This window comes from Dipodomys spectabilis, unplaced genomic scaffold (genome assembly GCF_019054845.1).
Source record: "Dipodomys spectabilis isolate Male_0828 unplaced genomic scaffold, ASM1905484v1 ptg000205l, whole genome shotgun sequence".
Classification (NCBI taxonomy): Eukaryota; Metazoa; Chordata; class Mammalia; order Rodentia; family Heteromyidae; genus Dipodomys; species Dipodomys spectabilis.
Window position 1 is genome coordinate 2,598,626 of NW_024870882.1, and position 25,296 is coordinate 2,623,921.

Consider the following 25,296-nt stretch of genomic DNA (forward strand, 5'->3'; position numbering starts at 1 on the left):
TGGTCTTTTTTGTTTTTTCTTTCACATTAGTTTTACTTTTTCATCTTTTGTTCTTTTTGCATGAATTATTTGTTGTTCTGTTCATCCTCATATATATCTGTCATTGATTATAACAACTTATCCCCCATTGTGTACATACTTATTGCAAAAATGTATTACTCAATTCAAAACCTCTTAGGATTCAATTCCTTAATAGCAGTATTATCAATTTATATCTATAAAATATTTGAAGTATTTTTATTTTTTATTTTTTCATGTCTCCTTTGTATCCCTCCCTTCCTCTCATTTTATCATTTTCTTCTCTCAATATCATCTATAAACTTACATAATTCATAAGTGTTTCACTTTTTAAATATAAATTTTTGTTTTTCCATTTTCTCTCAATATTACTTCTTTAAATTTTCATTACTTTTAAGAGGTTCACTTTTTAAATTTAAATATTTGTCTTTCCATTTTTTTTTGTCTCTTTTTTTAAATTTTGTTTTCTTCTCTCTCTCCTATCATTCTTTCCAATCCATTTCCCTCTGTGAGATTAGGACTTGGTTAATTTCACTCTCCTTTTACCTTTCCACATCCCTCTAACCCTATTTTCCCCACCTTTCTCCAATAAACATAATAATTTCTGGCTTGTCAAATTCTTCTTTGGTATTCTTAGCCCATTAATACATAGTTGTTTAATGTTGAATAGACTGTATCTGTTGAACTAGATTGTATCTGCAGACATTTGACTATGCAATTACAGGACTTTGGTTGATGCTTGCCTTAAAATGGTGTTCTAGCACAAAACTGGAATTACTTTCATCCCAAATGGGCAGAATAAGCAAGAAAAGCACAAGAAAAATGGCAAGTCCGGGTATCTCAATTCCCACTCAAGATAATCAGTTGATAGAACAGATGAATAATCCAGAGGAGAGTTCCCAAAAAGTTCTACAAACACTACTGGTAAAAATGATGAATGAAAAGATTGAAACCCTGCAAAGGACTCAGTGTGAGCGTGATAGGGAGAGAGAGGAGGCAAACCAAAGATCAAAACAGGAAGCTCATGGGCTTGAGAAAACTACTCAAATATTGATACTGGAATTGTGTGCACAGGTTGAGAACACTCAAAGAGAAATAAAGGAATTGTGTGAGCAGGCTGAGATCAGTCAAAGAGAACTACAGAAGTTGCATGAACGTGAGAAATCCAAAGAGTAATACAAGAATTGCAAGAGCGGGATGAGCATAGACAAAGATCAATAGAGGCATTCGTGGAATCCATAAACAGACAACTGAAAGGGGTCAGGGAGACCACAAAGGGGATGCTCAATGGAGCCCAACAGAAGGAATGGGAGTCTAAGCAAACCATAACCAATCAACAAAGTGATTTGAGAATAAACACTGAACACCAAATTAAGGAAGTAAAGAATTTCATACAAGATCTAAAACAAAGCTCCAACAAAGAATTTGAAGCCATAACAACTGACTAATTAGAAGGAAAAGAAATGAAAAATAAAGTAGAAAGTCTTGACAGTAGGTTAGACCATGCAGAAGATTGAATCTCTGTCATTGAAGACAGCCTAGGTATTATAGAGAAAGAACATACAACTATCCAAGACAAATTCAAGAAATATGATAGATCTATTCAACACTTGGAAGACACCATCTGAAGGCCTTATTTGAGGGAAATGGGTGTAGAGGAGCACATAGAGACAGAAGTTAATGGTCTAGAAAATTTGTTCAACAGGATCCCAGCAGAGAACTTCCCAACACGCAAAAAGATAGGCATATTCAGATATAAGAAGCTTTTAGAACTCCAAAAAGACCAGGCAGGAACAGGACATCCCAACTTCCAATTATAATCCGCAAAAGATCAATTCAGAACAAGGAAAAGATCCTTAAAGCTGTCAAGGAGAAAAGTTCAGTCACCTATAAAGGAAAACCAAGTAGAATCACCTCAGATTTCTCAACAGAGACAATTAAAACAAGAACAGCCTGGAATGATGTATGCCATGCCCTAAAGACAACTATCAACCAAGAATAGTGTACCCAGCTAAACTCTCCTTCATAATTGAAGGTCAAATAAAAATCTTCCATAGCAAAGAAAAACAAACAATATATCTCCACCAAATCAGCTCTACAAAAGATACTTAAAGATGTCCTAAACATAGAAAACCAACAAGACCACAATAAAGGCCAAGAAAACACACCCAAACAGAATCCAAGAAGCATAGGAAGAATCCAGTAAGCGTAACACCCAAGAAGTTGGATAAAATGGTAGGAATACCCAAATACCTCTCAGTCCTCTCTCTCAATATTAAGGGATGTAATTCTCCAATTAAGCGGCATAAACTGTCCAGTTGGTTTTAAATGCAAGATTCTTCTATCTTGTGCCTTCAGGAATCACAACTTGCCCATAAAAATCAAACACATTTTGAAAGTGAAAGGCTGGAACAAAATCTACCAAGCAAAAGGCCCCCATGAACAGGCAGGAGTTGCAATCCTAAAATCAGATAAAATAGACTTCAAATTAACATTATTGAGAAGAGATAAAGAAGGTTACTACATACTAATTAAGGGATCTCTCTTTCAGGAGGATATTAAAATTCTAAATATTTGCCAAACAATTGTGCACCTAAATTTATCCAAGAAATACTACTTTAAATCTCACATAGATCCAAAGACATTAATTGTTGGGGACTTTAACACACCACAATCCCCAATAAATAGATCAACTCGGCAAAAACTCAACAGAGAAACCACCGATCTAAACAAGTGCATACATCAACTGATTTAGCAGACATCCACGAATATTCATCCAGCAACATCAGAGTACACTTTTTACTCAGCAGCACATAGAACATTTTCCAAAAAACACCTCATTTTAGGTCACAAATCAAACTTGTCAAAATTCAGTAACATTAAATTCATATCTTGCATTCTCTCAGACCAAAATGGAATAAAATTAGAACTCAACAAAAAAAACTACCAAGGAAAGTCCAGTAACACATGGAGGCTAAAAAACACAGTGTTGAAACACCAGTGGGTCATGGAAGAGCTTAGAAACAACGTTCAAATGTTCATGATATTCAACAAAATCTAGCACAGAGATTGTCAGCTCCTCTGGGACAAAGCAAAGGCACGATTCAGAGGCAAGTTTATAGCTCTCAGTTCCTATATTAACAAATTGAAGAGACCTGAAACCAACAATTTAATGAGATCTGACATTCCTTGGAAAAGTGCATCAAGATAAACCCGAATCCAATTGATGGAAAGAAATAATTAAAATTAAATCAGAATTAAATGAATTAGAATCCAAAAACACTATAGAAAGAATCAACAAAACAAAGAGTTGGTTCTTCGAAAAAATTGACAGACCCTTAGCAAATCTTATCAGAAAAAGAAGAGAACACACCCAAATTAATAAACTCAGAGATGAGAATGGAAACATCACTACAGAACCAACCAAGATTCAGAACATTATAAAGGAATACTGCTCAAATCATTATGCTAATATGTTTGAGAACTTGGCAGAAATGGACCTATTTTTTTCCTGGCAAATATTGACATGCCGAAACTAAACCAAGATGAGTTAAACCATCTTAACAGGCCCATATCAAGCATTGAAATAGAAACAGCAGTAAGAGACCTCCCATCTAAGAAAAGCCCAGGAACAGATGGTTTACAGCAGAATTCTACAAGCCCTTCAAAGCAGAGCTCACATCAATACTCCTCCAACTCTTCAGTGAAATTGAAAGAGAAAGTTCACTACCGAACACATTCTATGAAGCCATCATAACCCTCATCCCAAAACCCTCATCAAAGAAAGAGCACTATAGACCCATTTCTTTGATGAACATTGATGCAAAGCCTCTCAACAAAATTTTGGCTAATCAACCTCTACAATTCATCCAAAAAATCATACACCATGATCAAACTGGATTCATTTCAGGGATGCGAAGCTGCTTCAATATGCGAAAATCAATTAACATAATTCCTCACATCAACAAGAGCAAGGATAAGAACCACATGGTTATCACAATAGATGCAGAAAAAGCCTTTGACAAGATCCAACACCTCTTTATGGTGAAGGTTCTTGAAAAATTAGGAATTTATGGAACATTCCTCAATACAATAAAGGCTGTGTATGACAAAACTATAGAAAGCATTGTACTCAATGGTGAAAAACAAAAGCTATTTCCTCTAAACTCTGGAATGAGACAAGGATGCCCACTCTCTCTACTGCACTTCAATCTAGTATTAGAATGCCTATCTACAGCAATAAGACAAGATGCAAACATAAAGAGGAACCCAATAGGGAAAGAAGAAGTAAAACTTTCCCTCTTTGTAGATGACATGATCTTGTATTTACAGACTCTGCTCCCAAGCTACTCAAGGTGACTCAAAAGTTGGACAAAATAGCAGGGTATGAAATTAAGCCTCAAAAATCAATGGCTTTTCTGTATGCCAACAATGAATAAATTGTGGCTGAAATTAGGAAAGCAACTCCATTTGTAATAGCCCCACAAAAAATAAAATACCTGGGAATGAACTTAACCAAAGGAGTGAAGGACCTCTATGATGAAAACTTTAAATACCTGAAAAACGAAATCAAAACAAACTTAGAAAGTGGCAAAAACTAACCTGTTCCTAGATTGGAAAGATCAAATCGTGATAATGGCAATATTTCCCAACGCTATCTACAAATTGAATGCGATACCTATCAATATTCCAACCTCGTTCTTCAAGGAAATAGGAAAGGCACACCAAAAATTCATATGGAACAATAAAAGACCCCGAATAGCAAAAACGATCCTTAACAGAAAGAACAGTGATGGAGGAAATTCAGTACCAAATTTCAAACTCTTCTACAAAGCCATAGTAATCAAAACAGCTTGGTACTGGCAAGAGAACAGAATTCAGGACAAATGGAATTGAATTGAAAACCCAGAAATGAACCTAAAGACCTACAGCCATCTAATCTTTGATAAGGGAGCTAAAAAAAAAAAAAAATAGAATGGAAGAAACAGCCTCTTCCGTAAATGGTGCTCTCAAAATTGGTTAACTACTTGTAGAAAACTAAAGCTAGATCCTTATATATCACCCTGCACCAGAATCAACTCCAAATGGATCAAAGACCTCGGAGTCATGAAGACACTCTGAAAACCTTACAGGATGGAATAGGAGAAAACCTAGATCTCCTTGGTACAGGCCGAAACTTTCTTAATTGAGACCCAGAAACACAACAAATCATAAAAAGGTTGACAAATGAAATTGCAGAGCTTCTACATGGCAAAGGACATAGCTAGCAAGATCCATAGAAAGTCCACAAATTGGGAGAAGATCTTCACTAGCAATACAATGGACAAGGGTCTCATGTCTAAAATATATCTGGAACTCCAAAAAATTAAATCCCCCAACAACAAATCCTAAAAGAATCAACTGCCCAATAAATAAGTTGGCTAAAGTCTCAAAGAGAAACTTCTCTGAAGAGGAAAGAAAGATTGCCAATAGACACATGAAGAAATGCTCAACCTCCCTAGCTTTAAAAAATGCAAATCAAAACAACATTGAGATACCACCTCACCCCAGTTAGAATGGCTATAATCAAGAACTCTAACAACAACAGATGCAGGAGGAGATGTGGATAGGGGAACCCTACTGCATTGTTGGTGGTAGTGGAAACTTGTTCAACCACTTTGGAAAGTGGTATGGAGGTTCCACAAAAGACTTCACATAGAGCTCCCCTATGACCCAGCAATCCCACTTATGGGCATTTACACAAATGATCACAAGGAAGACCACACTAAACCTCCCAGCACAACTAGGTTTATTGCAACATTATTTATCATAGCTAAGTTTGGAACCAACCCAGATGCCCCTGAGTAGATGAATGGATCAAGAAATCGTGGTATATATACACAATGGAATTCTTTGCCTCCATCAGAAAGAATGACATTGCTCCATTGTTAGGAATATGAAAGTCTTGGAAAAAATAATATTAAGTGAAGAAAGCCAGGCCCAAGTACACATAGGCCCCATGGTTTCCCTTATTGGTAATAAATAGTATATGTCTGAGACAAGCAGAAAAGGTAAGATTCATTGACGTTAGGTGAAATGTAACCCAAGAAAAGCACTCAAATATTTTTTCTTTCATGCAATTGTTTCTAACATATTTATAAGACGAAATTTTGTTGCTTTGTATATCCCTCCTCCACATTATAACTCCTGTTTTCATTGTATTTTATGTTGGTATAATTTGTTGAGGGGAAGGGAAAAAACAAATTGTTTAAACAGGGATAGAGTTGGACCCACTGTAACAATGAGATGTACACGATGTTATGTCGAAAAATGAACTTTAAAATTTTCGCAAGGCAGGGCATAACGTGGGGGGGGGGCAGGTGGGGTGAGATGGAAAGGGATAGGAAGGGGAAACAAAGGAGGAGGCAACAATGCTTGATAAGACATGTACTCATTATCTTGCCCATGTAATTGTAACTCCTCTGTATGGTATTTTCAGAATAATAAAAAAAAACTTCATACCTATTAATGGTATATGAATTCTATGTGCTTAGAAGGGTCTTTTTATATTCACAGCTGTTTTTGGCATACACAGACATATCATGGATTATATGAAGGTAATAAATTTCCAGATGCTTGCCAGGAGGAGTAAAACTTATAGTTTATTTTTTTCCAGAGGTTTCCCATTTCATGAAAGAAATATGCTGCTTGATGCATGATTTCACAAAATTACATTGCTAGGAAGAACTTAAACAATCATCTAACATTACAGAGTTGAGGGGTATGAATTGATCTCTTGAATAATTTACTTGTGGGTCAAATAAGAGCAAGTTGCCAAAAAGAGAGTAGACTTGAGAGAAACATGATGAGTTGTATGTAAAAAGGTGCTTAGCTGATTTTGTTAATTTGTGAACTAATACAGGGAAATAAAGTACAGCAAGGTAAAAAAATGAAGAACTCTGCATTGAAATACTCATTTGTGTGTGTGCACACACGTGCCTGTACACACACGTGTATGTTCATGTGCTCATGCATGCATTCATCATTCCTCCTCTAAGCATCTGTGCCCAAGGTAGTGGTCTACCACTTGAGCCACTGCTGCACTTCTGGTTTTTTTTGAGATAATCACATGTTTTTTCATGATTGGACTGGCTTTGAACAGTGGTCTTCAGATCTCTGCTTCCCGAGTAGCTAGCTAAACTGATTCACTCTCTGTGTAGCTAGATAAAATTCTGTCTCTCCTCTATGCTTCATTGCTCTTTTATTCTTTTCCTGAGGTAATCACAAGCCTGTTATATAAATGTCTAATTGCTTTGAAAATACTGTTACTGTTTGGCACCAGGGGCTCCAATCTGTACTCTTAATTACTTAGGAGGCTTGAGAACAGAAACTAGGACAAATTTTAGTGGAGTTCCTTCTCAATCTATAGTTGGGTGCATTGGATCATTTCCACCATCCTGCACTATCTAGAGACTAAGGTTGGAAGGACTGCAGGAAACAGGAAGCTAGACAAGTTGGTGTGCAACTCTTACGCCATTGATGATGGGAAAGATAAAAGGACAGATCAGGTACATATTCTTGTGGAAAGGGAACCCTTATCCTAAAATTAGCCACTGAATTAATGCCAGCCTAGCAAGAATAATATCCCAATTTGAAATCCTCACAATTTTCCCGAACCAAAATAAGTGCATACATTAACATCCCAAAACTTAGTACAATCTATTCTTTGCTCTAATATCATCTTTATCTGTTTATCATACGATGTGACAGACTAGTTTCTTCATTAAACTTATGATATATTTTAAAAGACCTAGAACTTTCTTTCTCACTTATTAAGTGCAAACGAATGGCATATTACCTCATTTCTTACATATTTGACTGCCACTAAAAATCCATTCAATGATTATTATAGTAATGTATTCTGATTTATTACTTTATTTGTAACAGTTGTTAAACATTTTAGTTTTCTGCTGAAGTTTAAGTACTTAAATAGTATAATCAAAGTATATTCCTTGGGTACTTGGGGCAGTTTTTTTATAAAGTTTTTAACTAATGGCTTCTAAGAATTCTTAATTGCTCTATTATTTGTTTTATTTTTAATTTCAATATAATTTTATTGTAAAGGTAATGTACAGAGGGGTTACAGATACATAAATAAGGTAATGTGTACATTTCTTTTGGAAGGAACATTGTTATCCCCTAGATCGATTTTTTTTATATACTCAAACAATTACTGATGCTTTTGCTGTTGCTATTTATCAAATGTATTTTTGCTTTCTTTGTTCATGCATTTTTATTATAAAATTGATATAAAAAGGGCTTACAGTTATTTAAGTCAACTTCATTTTATTTTCTATATTTCAAATTTTGATCTTGATTACTTATTTTCTTGTTTCCTTAGGATAATTCTTTTTTCAGAGTTGTAGGATTAATTTAATTTTGCATGATTTTTACACATGTAAATTATTCAGACATATATATGTTGCTTTTAAAATATTTAACATATGAATATTTAAAATTATTTTCTTAATTTTTATATGGTTGATGAATTTAAATAAATTGATTTTCTTATAGTTCTAAACATATTTTTCCAGGTAACAAATAATTACTGTATTTTCAAGAAGCACATACTATATTAAGAAAGGCTTCATTTCTTTGTCACTTTTTTGTAAATATTTGTACTTGAATTAAAAAAAAGTTTGAGCTTGTCATGGTGATTTGTGGCTTCCATTTTCTACCTATGGTAGGAAGCGAAAATAGGGTTTGTAATTCAGGAGAGCCTGAGAAACTATGAGACCTTATCATAAGAATATCCAGAGTGAAATGTTTAGAGATATAACCTCCCGTAGCGAGATATAGAGCACCTGGTTATCATATTGTAAATCTTGAGGTTAAAACACCTGTAACATTTATCTTTTGTCAAAATTAAAGGATACATTTTTCAAAATGTTTATTATTTAAAACTTATTTGCAAAGGTTCTCATGTCTTCTATTTCTTAATTTTCACATTACTTAGACTATAAGAATCCAAGTATATTGTGACTATTTGATTTCTACTAAACGTTTAAATAGTACGAGCAATATCATGATTTCATATATTAACTTATTTTTATTATTTGTGATAATTTCCTCTAATTAATATTATGATATCAATATTACAAATGTGTGTATGTGGTGTGTGTGTGTGTGTGTGTGTGTGTGTGTGTGTGTTTATGTGGTTTATGTGTGTGTGTGCTTTGTGTGTACTTCGTAATTCTTGGGAAATCACACCATTATTTCACATATGCTATGTCAAGATTTTACCACTGAACTATACTGTGTAGTTATAATGGAAATAGTGTTTTAAATTATGACTTTTAAATTTTCATTCCTAGTATGTTTTTTTCAAAATTATATATGATAGAATGTGATCCATTTTCTATCCATGTTAACAATTTTTATTGTTATTTTATTGTTATTTAGAAGATTTCCACTGTTTTTTCACTTCCAAATTCTTGGGTTTGTTATTGATAAAGGTTTTACTTTGCTTCTTTTCTATCTTCATTCTTTTTGCCTTTAGAGTTTATTTCCTTTATTTCTTTAGAAATTAATAATCATATTCCTATTACAATTTATTTACATTGTAAGAGATCTATACAATGCTTTATTTTCTACTTTATTTTTCCCATCTTCTCTGACTCTCAGTCCACACTATTAGGTGGATTAAAAAGAAACTTGATTAAGGACACTTTGATTATTTTCCTGCTTCTCTTCTCTGAAGTCTTTCTGCTTTTGAAACACGATAACAATGACATACGGCTCCTAGGTGGTCCATCATTCTATCCCCTCTCGCTCTCCTCTGTAGTACAGATCAAGTCGTTATCATTCAACTTTATTATGCTGCAGTGTTATCTAAATCTTAACTCATTCCTAAATTCATTTTAGTTGTTTTAAGCATTCTCTAAAGACATTTTTCCCTATATAATATCTGGGGTCTTGTGTTTTCACAAGGTGCAAAATATGAGTGACTATCAAACATTTAGATATCTGTAGTATATTGGTCCACCTGCTCAATAAACTTGTATGCAAACTCAAGGATTACAGGTCAGTTAGAACAATCTTGTAAAATGGTGGAGCTTGAGCCCTCATACTAAATTTGAATCATATTATCATGTTTATTAGTGAAAGAACCGACACATATAAGAAAGTAAAATAATTATCAAAAATGAATTTTTAGTTTTATTGTAAATAGATTTTGAAAAGGATGCCATGACTTAATGAAATAAAAATAGAATCTTAAATGGGTGTTTGGCACTATTGCCTCTCTAGTTTTAAAGAACGATCTTAGACTACTACCTCAAACTTTATACAAAAATTTAAAAGAAAAAAAATGTTTATCAGGAGTTCGGGGAAGATGGAGGAGGAGAAGCTGGAGGCTAAATAAGCTCTCGCATAGAGAGCAGTTTTGAGTTCCAGTGAACAGTCCTAAGCCAGAGAATCACACCAAGTGTGCCATCACAGGACAAAGAGTAAGGCCAGAGAGGGAAAATTCAGGCAAGGAGACAGATCTGAGCTCTTGCCAGCAGCTGCCACTGCGATGGCAGCAGCGGCAGCGGCAGTTGTACTGCCATACCTGAAACAGAGAGACACGGCGGGCAAGCGGATTCTACTCAACACCAGCAAGAACCGACAAGGAGCAGACATCTTCATCCTGCAGTTTGCAGACTGGAGACGACCCAGGAACCAAGACTCGGCACGAGTAGAAGCCTGACATCCTCACTCCTTCTCAGGGAGCAGAGGAGGGAAGGCCACCTCTCCCTTCCCCAGTACCAGAGATCTCCATCTTGGATACCAACAAAGCTCGGTGGAGCTTCTAGCTCCAACTCAGGCCTTGGAATAAAAGGAGTCATTTATCAGGTCAGAAGAACTTAACAGCGTGACCTGCCAGACTCAGCTCTACCCAGGGAAAAGTCACCCAGCTCCGGGGCCAGCCCTAGGAGTGGCTTTCTTCACTGGGTATTCAGAGCCAGACGCTGCCCCTCCCTTTAGCAGCCTTGACAATCAATTGAAAATCAGTAAACAGAAACCCTGACAGTGGCTCCAAGCTGGGCTCTGTGAGTTTCTCACAAACCAGCCACCGGGAAAAGCTACTCTTTGCTGAAAGGCCTCAACTCTACCCAGAACCTAGCTTCATCACAGCATCTCCAAACTTGAGGAAAAAGTAATCTCCCTCTTTTGTGTTACTCAAAGCAGACCCCCTCCCATTGAACTAACTTGGGAGGAGGATCGCAAAATCCTGGGTAAAGCAGAGCATTTTTCTGCCTGTCCAAACAAACTGACTTAAGAAACCAACCAAACCACAGGACCACAAGCTGACCAGAGACTCCAACCAGAGGCTGATTACAGACACAAGGGAGATACAGGATTTTTCCCAACCCTCCCAAAAAAATCAAAGAAATTTTTTCTTATTCTTCTTCTACTTTTTGTACCTTTTATAAAAAAATTTTCTTTTCTAAAACTTTTCTTAATTTTTAATTTTTACCTTTTTTGAAAAAAATTGATTTCTAGTAACTTTTTTTCCCCCTTATAATCTTTATTTTAGGGATACACGCATGTGTACGTTTTTCTTTCTTTTTTTTGCTTTTTTTTAAAAAAAATTCTTTTTCTTTTTTTGCTTAGCTCGACTGAATTTCTGATCTTTTTTTCTTTCTTCCTTATCCTTCTCACCTTTTCTGCTCATTTGTTCTTCTTTATGGGACTTAATTGTTGTTCTGCACATCCTGAGATAAACCAGTAGTTGACTATTAGACCCTATTCCCCATTGTGTACACACTTAATCCATAAATTTATTACTCAATTCAAAACCTCTGAGACTAAAATTCCTTAATAGCAGTACTTCCTCTGTATATCTATATAATATTTTAAGTATTTTTATTTTTAAGTTTTTCACATCTCCTTTATATCCCTCCCCTTCTCTCATTATACTCACGTTCTTTGAATAATTTGTTCTCGAAACTGCATATTTTTAATGTTTATTTTTCTATTTTTTCTGGTCTCTTTTTTTTTCTCTTTCTTCTTGTTTTTTCTCTCTCTACTTTCATCCTATCCAACCTACTTCCTGTTTCGAGATTAGGACTTAGTTAAGTTAACTCTCCCTGTACCTTCCCACATCACTATATTCCTATTTTTTACCCACAACTCTCCCTAAACCTAATAATCTCTGGTTTACCAAATTCTTCTTTGGGGTTCGTAGCCAATTAATATATAGTTGTTTGATGTTGAATAGAGGTATCTGTTGAACTAGATTGTATCTGCAGACAATTGACTGTGCAAATTCAGACTTTGGTTGATGCTTACCTTAAGCTAGTGTTTTAGCACAAAACTGGAGTTATTTTCATCCCAAATGGGCAGAGTAAACTGGAAAACCACAAGAAAAATGGCAAGTCCGGGTATCTCCACTACCACTCATGATAATCAGGGGACAGAACAGATAATGAATAATCCAGAGGAGAGTTCCCAAATAGCTCTAGAAACAATGCTGGTAAACATGATAAATGAAAACATTGAAAACATACAAAGATCTCTGTATGAGCGTGATAGGGAGAGAGAGGAGGCAAACAAAAGTTTAATGCAGGAAAAGGTTGAAAACCTACAAAGGACTCTGTATGAATGTGATAGGGAGAGAGAGGAGGCAATCCAAAGGTTTATACAGGAATATCATGAGCATGAGGAAGCTATTCAAAAACTGATACAAGATTTGCATGAGCAGCTTGAGAACACTCAAAGAGAAATGCAGGAATGGCATGAGCAGGCTGAGAACACTCAAAGAAAACTACAGGAATGGCATGAACGGGAGGAAGCTAAGCAAAGAGTAATGCAGGAATTGAGAGAGCAGGACGAGAATACACAAAGATCACTAAAGGCATTCATGGAATCCATTAACAAAGAGCTGAAGGAAGTCTGGGAGACCACAAAGGGAATGCTGAATGGAACCCAACTGAAGGAATGGAAGTCCAAGGAAACCATAAACAATCAATTAAGTGATTTGAGAATAACCACTGAACACCAAATTAAGGAAGTAAAGAAGTTCATACAAGATCTAAAACAAAGCTTCAACAAAGAATCTGAAGTCATCAAAGCTGACCAATTAGAAGGAAAAGAAATAAAAAACAAAGGAGAAAGTCTTGACAGCAGGTTAGACCATGCAGAAGATCGAATCTCGGGGATTGAAGACAGCTTATATATTACAGAAAAAGAATATACAACTATCCAAGACAAGTCCAAGAAATATGATAGATCTATCCCACACTTGGAAGACACCATCAGAAGGCCTAATATAAGGATAATGGGTGTAGAGGAGCACCTCGAAACACAAGTTAAGGGTCTAGGAAATTTGTTTAACAGGATCCTATCAGAGAACTTCCCAAACATGGAAAAAGATAGGCCTATTCAGATACAAGAAGATTTTAGAACTCCAAATAAACCACATCAGAATAGCACATCCCACCATCACATTATAATCCACACAGGATCAACTCAGACCAAGGAAAAGATCCTTAAAGCTGTCAAGGAGAAAAGATTAATCACCTATAAAGGGAAACCAATTAGAATCACCTCAGATTTTCTCAGCAGAGACAATCAAAGCAAGAAGAGCCTGGAATGATGTATGCCAAGCCTTAAAAACAAACAAATATCAACCAAGAATACTGTACCCAGCTAAACTCTCCTTCATAAATGAAGGCCAAATAAAAACCTTCCATAGCAAAGAAAAATTGAAACAATACATCTCCACCAAACCAGCCCTACAAAAGATTGTTAAAGATGTCCTACACATAGAAAACCAACAAGACCAAAACAAAGGCAAATTAACTGTACCCAAACTGAGAATGCAAGATCCATAGGAAGAACCCAATTTTCGTAACCCCCAAGAAGGTGGATAACATGGCAGGAACTCCCAAATACCTCTCAGTCCTATCTCTTAACATTAACGGATTTAGCTCGCCAATTAAGTGACATAGACTATCTAGTTGGATTAAAAAACAAGATCCTTCTATCTTCTGCCTTCAGGAGTCACATCTTGCCAGTAAAAACAAACACATTTTCAATGTTAAAGGTTGGAACAAAATCTACCAAGCAAACAGCCCCCATAAACAAGCGGGAGTTGCAATCCTAATATCAGAGAAAATAGACTTCAAATTAAAATTTGTGAGAAGAGATAAAGAAGGTCGCTACATACAAATTAAGGGATCTCTCCTTCAGGAAGATATTACAATTCTAAATATCTATTTGTCAAACAACAGAGCACACAAATTTATCCAAGAAACACTACTTTCCCCACTAAATATATCAACTCGGCAAAAACTCAACAGAGAAACCGTATATCTAAACAGCTGCATAGATCAACTAGATTTAACAGACATCTACCGAATATTTCACCCAGCAGCATCAGAATACACGTTTTTCTCAGGAGCACATGGAACATTTTCTAAAATAGACTACATTTTAGGCCACAAAGCAAACTTGTCTAAATTCAGAAATATTGAAGTTATACCTTGCATTCTCTCTGACCACAAGTGAAGAGAAATATAATTCAACACCAAAAGCCACCAAAGAATGTCCAATAACACATAGAGGCTGAACAACACACTCCTGAATCACGAGTGGGTAATGGAAGAGATTAGAAAGGAAATTCAAATGTTCATGCTATTCAACAAAAATTAGCACACAAATTACCAGCTCCTCTGGGACACAACAAAGGCAGTGCTCAGAGGCAAGTTTATAGCTCTGAGCTCCTACATCAACAAATTGGAGAGATCTGAAACCAACAATTTAATGACACATCTAAACCTCCTTGAAAAAGAGCAACAAGATAAACCCCAATACAGTAGACGGAAAGAAATAATCAAAATTAAATCAGAATTAAATGAATTAGAATCCAAAAAAACTATAGAAAGAATCAACAAAACAAAGAGTTGGTTCTTCGAAAAAATTCACAAAATTGACAGACCCTTAGCAAATCTTATCAGAAAAAGAAGAGAACACATCGAAATTAATAAACTCAGAGATGAGAATGGAAACATCACCACAGAAACAACCATGATTCAGAACATTATAAGGGAATACTTCTCAAAACATTATACTAACAATTTTGAGAACTTGACAGAAATGGACCTTTTCCTAGCAAATATTGCCATGCATGAGTTAAACCATCTTAACAGGCTCATATCAAGCATTGAAATAGAAACAGCAATAAGAGACCTCCCAGCTAAGAAAAGTCCAGGACCAGATGGTTTTACAGTGGAATTTTACAAGGTCTTCAAAGCAGAGCTCACACCAATACTCCTCCAACTCTTCAATGAAATTGAAAGAGAATGTTCACTACCGAACACATTCTATGAAGCCATCTGAACCCTCATCCCAAAGCCAGACAGGGAATCATCAAAGAAAGAGCACTATAGACCCATTTCTTTGATGAATATTGATGCAAAACTTCTCAACAAAATTTTGGCCAATCGATTTCAACAATTCATCCAAAAAATCATACACCGCGATCAAACAGGATTCATTTCAGGGATGCAAAGCTGGTTGAATATATGCAAATCAATTAATATTATTCATCACATCAACAGGAGCAAGAATAAGAACCACATGGTTATTTCAATAGATGCAGAAAAAGCATTCGACAAGATCCAACACCCCTTCAGGATGAAGGTTTTGGAAAAATTAGGAATCCATGGAACATTCTTCAATACAATAAAGGCTGTATATGACAAACCTACAGCCAGCATTATACTCAATGGTGAAAAACTAAAGCCATTTCCTCTTAACCCAAGAAAAAGAAAAGGATGCCCACTCTCTCCACTTCTCTTCAATCTAGTATTAGAATGCCTAGCTACAGCAATAACACATGATGCAGACATAAAGGGGATCCAAATAGGGAAAGAAGAAATAAATCTCTCCCTCTTTGCAGATGACATGATCTTGTATTTAAAGAATCCCATAGGCTCCACTCCCAAATTACTCAAGCTGATTCAAAACTTTGGCAAAGTAGCAGGTTATAAAATTAACCCCCAAAAATCAATGGCTTTTCTGTATGCCAACAATGAGAAAAGTGTGGCTGAAATTAGGAAAGCAACTCCATTTGTAATAGCCCCACAAAAAATAAAATACCTAGGAATTAACTTAACTAAAGAAGTGAAGGACCTCTATGATGAAAACTTTAAAATCTTGAAAAAGGAAATCAACACAGAACTAAAAAAATGGCAAAGCCTCCCATGCTTCTGGATTGGAAAGATTAACATCGTGAAAATGGCAATATTTCCCAAGGCTATCTACAAATTCATCGCAATACCTATCAAAATTCCAACCTCATTCTTCAAGGAAATAGAAGAGGCAATCCAAAAATTCATATGGAACAATAAAAGACCCTGAATAGCAAAAACGCTCCTCAATGGAAAGAACACTGCTGGAGGAATATCAATACCAAATTTCAAACTCTACTTAAAGCCATAGTAATCAAAACAGCTTGGTATTGGCATAAGAACAGACCTCAGGACCAATGGAATGGAATTGAAAACCCAGAAATAAACCTACAGACCTATAACCATCTAATCTTCGATAAGGGAGCTAAAACAATAGAATGGAAGAAAGACAGACTCTTCAGTAAATGGTGCTAGCAAAATTGGTTAACTACATGTAGAAAACTAAAGCTAGTTCCTTATATATCACCCTACACCAGAATCAAATCCAAATGGATCAAAGACCTCGGAGTCAAAGCAGACACTCTGAAAACAGTATAGGATGGAATAGGAGAAACCCTAGGCCTCCTTGGCTCAAGCCGAAATTTTTTTAATAGAGACCAGGAAACAGAACAAATCAAAGAAAGGTTGGACAAATGGGATTCCATGATGTTGCAGAGCTTCTGCATGGCAAAGGACATAGCTAGCAAGATCAACAGAAAGCCCACGGATTGGGAGAAGATCTTCACTAACCATTCAACGGAAAAGGGTCTCATATCTAAAATATACTTGGAACACAAATAATTAAATCCCCCAACAACAAATCCTCAAAGAAACAACTGCCCAATAAATAAGTGGGCTAAAGACTTGAAGAGAAATTTCTCTGAAGAAGAAAGAAGGATGGCCAATAGACACATGAAGAAATGCTCAACCTCCCTAGCCATAAAAGAAATGCAAATCAAAACAACATTGAGATACCACCTCACCCCAGTAAGAATGGCTATAATCAAGAACTCGAACAACAACAGTTGCTGGAGGGGATGTGGACAGAAGGGAACCTTACTTCATTTTTGGTGGGAGTGTAAACTTGTTCAACCACTTTGGATAGCAGTATGGAAGTTCCTGAAAGACTTCACATAGAGCTCCCCTATGACCCAGCAATCCCACTTTTGGGCATTTACCCAAATGTTTACAAACAAGACCACATAAATATACCATCACAACTATGTTTATTGCAGCATTATTTACCATAGCTAAGATATGGAACCTACCCAGATGCCCCTCAGTAAATGAATGGATCAAGAAAATATGGTATATATACACAATGGAATTCTATGTCTCCATCAGAATGAATGGCATTGCCCCATTTGGTAGGAAATAGAAAGGCTTGGAAAAAATTATATTAAGTGAAGTAAGCCAAGCCCAAAGAAACATAGGTCCCATGTTTTCCCTTATTTGCAATATCTAGTATATGTATTAGTCAAGCAGAAAAGGTCAGATAATGTGATGTTAGGAAAATGAACCCTTAGATATGTATTTAAATGTTTTTTTCTTTCATGAATTTGTTTCTACCACATTTATAAGATTATTTCTTTGTTGCTTTGTATGTCCCTCCCCCACGGTATAAGTCCTGCTTTCACTATATTTGATGTCGGTATAATTTGTGGAGGAGATGGGGGAAACAAATCGTTTAAGGTTACAGGTGGACCCATTGCAACAATGAGAAGGACGAAAACGAACTTTATAACTTTGGTGTATGTGTGGGAAGATTTGGTGGGGGCGGGGGGAGGCTGGGAAAGGATGTGAACCTTAAACAAAGGAGGAGGCTGCAATGCTTGATAAGAAATGTACTCATTTTCTTGCCCATGTAATTGTAACCCCTCTGTACAGTATGTTCATAAAAATAAAAATTAAAATTAAAAATGATTATCAAACTAAATGTGAGTTGTAAAAACCTACAAAACATAAATGTAAAATTTCATGACAATGGATCGTAAAAGTTTCCAAAAATTTGACATGGAAAGCATTAGTGGCTAAAGAAAAGCAAGAATAAACTAATACCAACTGATAACCTTTCTTAATTCTATGAAAGTAGTGAAAACATTTCCAACAGATAGAGGGCACATATTTGTTAATGCTACAATTTTAATGCTACAATGATCCTGAATCTTAAGTTCTTTTATATCTTCTAATTCTGTATGAATTTTTCCCAACAGAATATTTCTATAAAGAACATATGTAAATTAATAGTCAATAGGAGGGGCATATAAATTAAGCTCCTCTTTAGTATCCAAGAAAAAAGAAAAAGAAAACTCACTAGTATGACCATAATATAAAAAGATGACACAAAATATAGTAATGCATTTGTGGAGAAATTGATATACTCCGCATAGCAGAATGATTTGTGTAATACTGCAGTCATTTTAGGAAGCAAGTTTTCAAGTCTTCAAAAGGTCAAAGAAAATTGTATATGTTCTAGCCATTACACTTCTATGTATGTATTAAAGAGAAGTAAAAAACTTGTATGGACCGGGAATGTAGTTCATTGACAGTGCACTTGGACAGTATGAGTGAGAACCTGGAAATAATTCCCCAAAACAAATTTTGAAAAGACACCCTATAGAAGATGTATGCAGGACAAATTCCTGTAACTCAATTTTATATCTATTTTAATATCTGTTCTAAAATTTAAGGCATTTCTATTTGAAGAAATGCAAGTTTGTGAAAATTAGGCTTGGAAAACCTATGATCGTACAATTCACTTCCAAAGCACTAAAATGTATACAATGAAAGGAGATAATATATTGCATGTGAATTTCATGTCAGCCAAAAAATAAAACTATAGATAAAAATTCTTCAAACACTGGGGCTGCGAAGTTGGCTCAGTGGTAGAGCGCTTGCTTTGTATGACAGAGGCCATGGGTTCGATTCCTCAGCAAGACATAAGCAAAAAGTAAAAGCTGGAAGTGGCGCTGTGGCACAAGTGGTAGAGCGCTAGTCTTGAGCTGAATAGCTGAGGGACAGCGCCCAGGCCCAGAGTTCAGGCCCCAAGACCGGACTCAAAAAAAAAAAAAAATCTTCACTCAAAATGCAAAACACATAAAAAGATGTTTTTGGTGTTGGCTAAAAATTCTTTGTAAACTACAGCTTCTAAAACAAAGATGTGATTTCGCTTTATTTTGAGTTTTTTTGTCTGTTTTTTGAGTTTATGCAGAGATAACCCAATCAAAAAATGTATGTGATAACTGGAATATCTAGGAATTTTACATCACTTATACATAATTGATAACCTTTTCTGGAAGAAACTTTTAGCAAATGATAGGAAACACAAATCTATTTATCTGCATTTTATGATAGCCATATGTTACTTGCTCAATCCAATTGCTTTTCTTTACTTTTCTAGAAAAAAAAGTATTCTCACGGGCTGGGAAGGTGGCTCAGTGTTAGAGTGCTTGCGTTGCATGCTCGAGGCCCTGGGTTCGATTCCTCAGCACCATATAAGCAAAAAGAAAAAAGCTGGAAGTGGCGCTGTGGCTCAAGTGGTACAGCACTAAACTTGAGCTGAAGAGCTGAGGGACAGTGCCCAGACCCAGAGTTCAGGTCCCACGCCCGGACCCCCCCCCCAAAAAAAAGTATTCTCAGGATAAGAGTCAATAACGAGAAAAGAAACAAAATACACAATCATCTTGATTTATTTGTGACAAAAACAAATGAAATAAAACAATTTCACTTAAGCGACTCCAATATTAGTATCTATGAAGATGATCCTGAATGCCAACATCCATTGAATTTTTGGAATTTTAATTTCTACGAACATATGAAAACTAAAACAAGAAAACAAATATAGTCTTACAGCAAACTAGCCTTGGAATAATTTTCTTAATTGTTTTGAAATTACAAAAGAATTAATACCATTAAAATTATCCTTTCCTATGGAAATCATTTAAAAATATTTATCACTTATAATTCAAATACCACGCAAGAGTAATTTTACAGAATAATTACAAATATCATTTTATTACTATCAAAAATAGAATAAGACAGTCCCAATATATTGTCATTATTCTTAATTTCGAATAATTACCTAAATATCTTAAACAATCTAAATAGTCATGTCTTTAACATAGACGTAAATATTCTATACTTTTTACCTAACATTTTCCATGGGCATGTATTCATGTTTCTAAGAAATGTTCACAGCAGGAAAAAGATGCTTCTGTGAAATTAATGTGATATATATTGTTGTTGTTCTTGATGTTGTTTGCAAGGTTAGGCATTGTCCCTAAGGAATTTTGTGATCAAAGCCAGCACTCTACAACTTGAGGCATAGAGCTAATTCCTGTTTTTAGTGGTTAATTGGAGATAAGAATCTAACAAGTACTTTTCTGTCTGGGCTAGTTTCGAACACAATTCTAAGACCTCATTACCTAGAATAGCTCGAATTATAGGTGTGAGTCACTGGCACTTGGTTTAATGTATTTTTTTATATTTTCATTGTATTTCAAGTTTTTTGTTTCACTATAATGTACATAGTTGTAAACATAAATTTCGATATATGTATGTATTTCTGATGACAAATAATCTTTAAAAATGTATGTCTTTCTACACATAATATATATATATATATATATGTATACGAATATATTTCTGAAGACAGACTCCCTCTAAAACTTTTTATGCTACTATTTTTTTACCTTTTTATTTCAAAGACATACAGTCTATTTTTCCAAAGGTTTCCTAGAATAAAATAACTAATATTTCAATAGAATGTAGCATTTATTAATTTTAAGGGAATTTTAGATGTGCACATGATTTTGTAGTAATATTTATAGTATATTACTTGAAATAATTCTGTTCAAACTCTTAAATATTTGTGTGTAGTGGTGGGGGGAGAGGAAGTTAATTCATACTGGTTAGGAAATTGCAATACTTCAAAAATCTGTTCTATAATTTGTTATAAGCACATAGTCAAGCTATCTGTTACAGTTTAATTTTTTTTTGTTTATTTGTTCAAAATTTTAATATGGTTGCATGCACAGTGGGAACATTAAAATTATTAATCAAAAGACAAATGATCGCAAAATCATAGATACATATCAGAGTTTCAATAGTTAGCACTTATGATGCTAATGATAATTTTGATGAGAATGATGATGACCACAGTGTACCCTGATAATGACAATATTGTGATTGAAAAGGAAAAAACTTTACACATTTTTGAAGCTATATTTCCCACATTGAATATATAGTAATGAATAGCGTTGGATTACATACAATAAAAATAATAAGAGGAGAGTTTCAATAACAAGAAATACTATCACATAAAGAGGTAGCAACAGTAAAAACCCTAATGTTATTGCTGCAGTCTCTCTAATGTATACACACTTTTCTTGGTGGTATTATTTTCTTATAAAATTATTTATTTCCACATTTTGATGGACTAAAATGTCAGCTTAGTGAGATTAGATCAAAAACATTCTCATATAGATACTATTCAATAACCAATGTTTCCAATGATATATTAAGGGAATGTTCTTCAATAAATCTGACAAAACATGACACTATTTACATAGAACCACTATTTACATAGTATCTGTAGTTACCTTAAAAGGACATAGACCTTAGAGCCAGCAGGTGAAATTTATTTTTATTTCTGCAGGAAACAATTTGTGACTTTGGACCAACAAACTGAATTTGACTCTTTCCTTATTTGTAAGGTAAGGTGGAAAATATAAGGACTCTTCACTTTTCTTTTTTCTTGCTCTAGAAGTCAACACACATATTCTTCATTATTTCTGGTAGATTATATCCATTTGTATATGAGAAATGTAAGGCCAACAGTCAATGTAGTGAGTAAATAATGATACTAGAATTTGTGTCTGAGCTCTTCACTCTGTGTGCTTACAAAGAGAGTAATTTGGTGATGGAGAAAACCAATATGAAAAGACTATGGGGAAAAAGTATACTTTGGAAATGGTTGTTTTAGGACTAGGTAACAGTGTTGAGTAAAAGAAACAGGCTGGTGTCAGGGGCATAAAAATTAGTATATAGTAATCATTTGAGTGGGGGCTTGGAAGGTGGCTCAGTGGTAGAGCGCTTGCTTTGCATGCATGAGGCCTTGGTTTTGATTTCTCAGAAACACATGAACAGAGAAAAAAGCCAGAAGTGGTGCTGTGGCTCAAGTGGTAGAGTGCTAGTCTTGAGCTGAAGAACTGAGGGACAGAGCCCTGGCCCAAAGTTCACGCCCCACGACCGGACCCACCCAAAAAATAGAAATCATTTGAGGGACAGAAACTGAGAAAATCTTGATCATTCATCTTATCTAATGGGAGGGAGCAGAAGGGAAAGAAGAAATCTAATATACTTCCACACGTTTGGCTGGCAAATGTGTTAGTGCTACTCTTAGTAATAAGGACCACAGGTGGAAATGATGGATTTAGGGGAAAATATCTAATAGTTCTAAAGTTTACATGCAAAGATGGGTCTGTTTAGAAATCATCAAAATATCCACGACCATGAATATGAAAAAGAATAATAAAATTGGGGGCCTTATTGAAGGGGAAAAAAAAGGAAATTTCTGACACAGGTGTGAGCCATGTTGGTACCACTGTAGACATGATTGGAAGAAAGAGATAAATAAGGAAATAAAAAAGTAATAAGCACAGGTTTATAGAAGTAAAGGAAGGAATTTGCAAGAAGATATTGAAAGAAATATGCTATTTAGATTTGAAAAGTAAAGGGACATAAAGTTCAATAAGAACACTGTTTTAGTGAAAGTCATATTGATAAAATTTTGGGATATGAATATGAAGCCATAAAATTCTGGATCCATAAATTCAACAGATCCTGTTGATTTTAAATGTTGGGAACCAATGCTTTATCCTGACCTTAGAAGAATTATACATATATAACTGTCATGAACTTTACTTAGAGGCATTCTGTGAATATTTTTAAAGACTTTGTTTAGTCAGGAGTTTATAGATTGAACTACAGCACAAAAAAGCCTAATTTGTCCTACATTTCCAATGTGTGGCCCATGTATCCACATCAGTTTGGGATTATATTGAAATATCTTTAGATATGTTTGGATGTCTTATCAGCCTATTCATTATAAATGTAGGACATGTAACACCAAGTATTAGGTTGAGCATACAGCATTACTGATGTGACTGAAGACTCCTCGAATTGATTGTTTTTTAGAATAGAAAATGCCCCACTATCCATAGACACATCATAACTGCCATATGCTCTATTTAACTTTAGTTCTTGTTAGGGATATCTCCATGGTGAAATAACCCTTTCAATCAACCTGACACAAATTCTTATATGTAGGGAATGCTTTTATAAACTTCAAGCTTTTATTGAAGAGTTCAGACTTGACCCTCACCAGTAGGACTGAATGCCTAAAAAGATAAGACATTTTGCTTTAATGCCTTTCTTTCATTTTCTCATACACATTGTCAAGTTGTGAAGGTTTCAGATGTAACAATAATACAATCGTGACTTGTATTAACACAACATCTAGGATCTAATGTTAGTTCGGATGCTTACTAATTAGCTCCAAATTTTGTAGATATTTATATTTCTCCTGAGTAAACTAATGAGCTTCAAGAAAATTTCCCTAAGGAGCCTTTCAATTCTAATATCACTGTTCTCTCAAAATGCTTTAAATTCTACATCCTGTAATGTGGGCATAGGGTTACACTGTGGAACTTTTCTCCTCAAAGAGTGAGTACTACCCTGTTGCTTAATATGGACAAAGTACTTTCATACATAGACTGGTCTTGTGCAAACAAGAAGTGGTAGTTGAACAATGTTCTTAGCAGTTTGTACAGATGAAATGGAAATAGAGCAACTATGAACTCAAAAGGAATGTGCAAAAAAGCGAAAGGCATAAAGTAGAATGTGCCAAGGAAATGCTGAAGTATAATTTCAAATTATGTGCTCAGGTGTGAGGGTGTGTTCAAAGTACAGCTTAAGAAAATGTAGTTGTATATCTTGGGGAAAAACTGCTTTAAACTCTTCTGGGATAATTGTACAAGTAGAAGCCCCTAACTCTGACTCTAATCAGCCACATCATCATCATCTTAGGGACTATTTTCTAAGTGCAAAGTGAGAAAAAGAGGGCTCATTACAGTTAGTGTTCAGGTTGAAGCAATGGAAATAACATAATTTTTCTTATAAGACTTCACTTATTTTGGAGGGTTAAAGTAGGAAAAATCCAAGTAAATTGCATGTACCTAAATTAAGTGGGACATAATATATTACTCTCTTTTTAACTGGGAAGTTGTAGATTACCTTTTTATACTCTAACTTGGGACAATGATCTGCTCTCAGGCATTTTCTTCCCCCTTCCCATCTTTTGTCATTCCAATTAAATAATTATTATTTAAAGAGACATACTTGAGTTGCATTTCTAAATCCTTCAAAATTATCTGAACTACTTCATACTTCTGGCAGCCTCCTATATCTTTTCCAAGGGAATATTTTGTCACAACCATTTTAACCCATATGATATTGGATACCTTCCTGCATAATTCAGTGCAAGATATACATTAGACTCATCCAGATATCTCAACACTTGGTCCACCGTGAAATCCTATCTTCATATAAATCATGATTTTAGAATATCTGGGGAGGTGGCATCTGTCATTTTTGAACGACCCTAAGTCATACTTACATGCAATCGTGTTTTAAATCAATATGCCTCTCAGTAGATGAACTAATTGATAAGATGTGATATATATATATCCACTGTGGAATTCTATAATTCCAATTCATATGGAAATGGAAAAATCTTACTAAGTAAAATAAACAAGACACAAAGAAAAAGATTCCATGGTCTCCCTAATTTGAATGAAGTAGGAAATATCTAGGATAGTCCTAGCAGATGAGCAGAATGGCTCAGTAGCTATGTATACGATGATGATGAACAAAATGAACTACATGTGAAAACAAAGGTTTTCTTTGTGGTGTTTGTTTTTAATGTACTCTGTGATTCTTTTTTCTTTTGTGTTTTCCCCTATGGTTTGTCCGCTGTCGTATTTGATTTCAGTATCATGTGTCATTGTATATATATTTA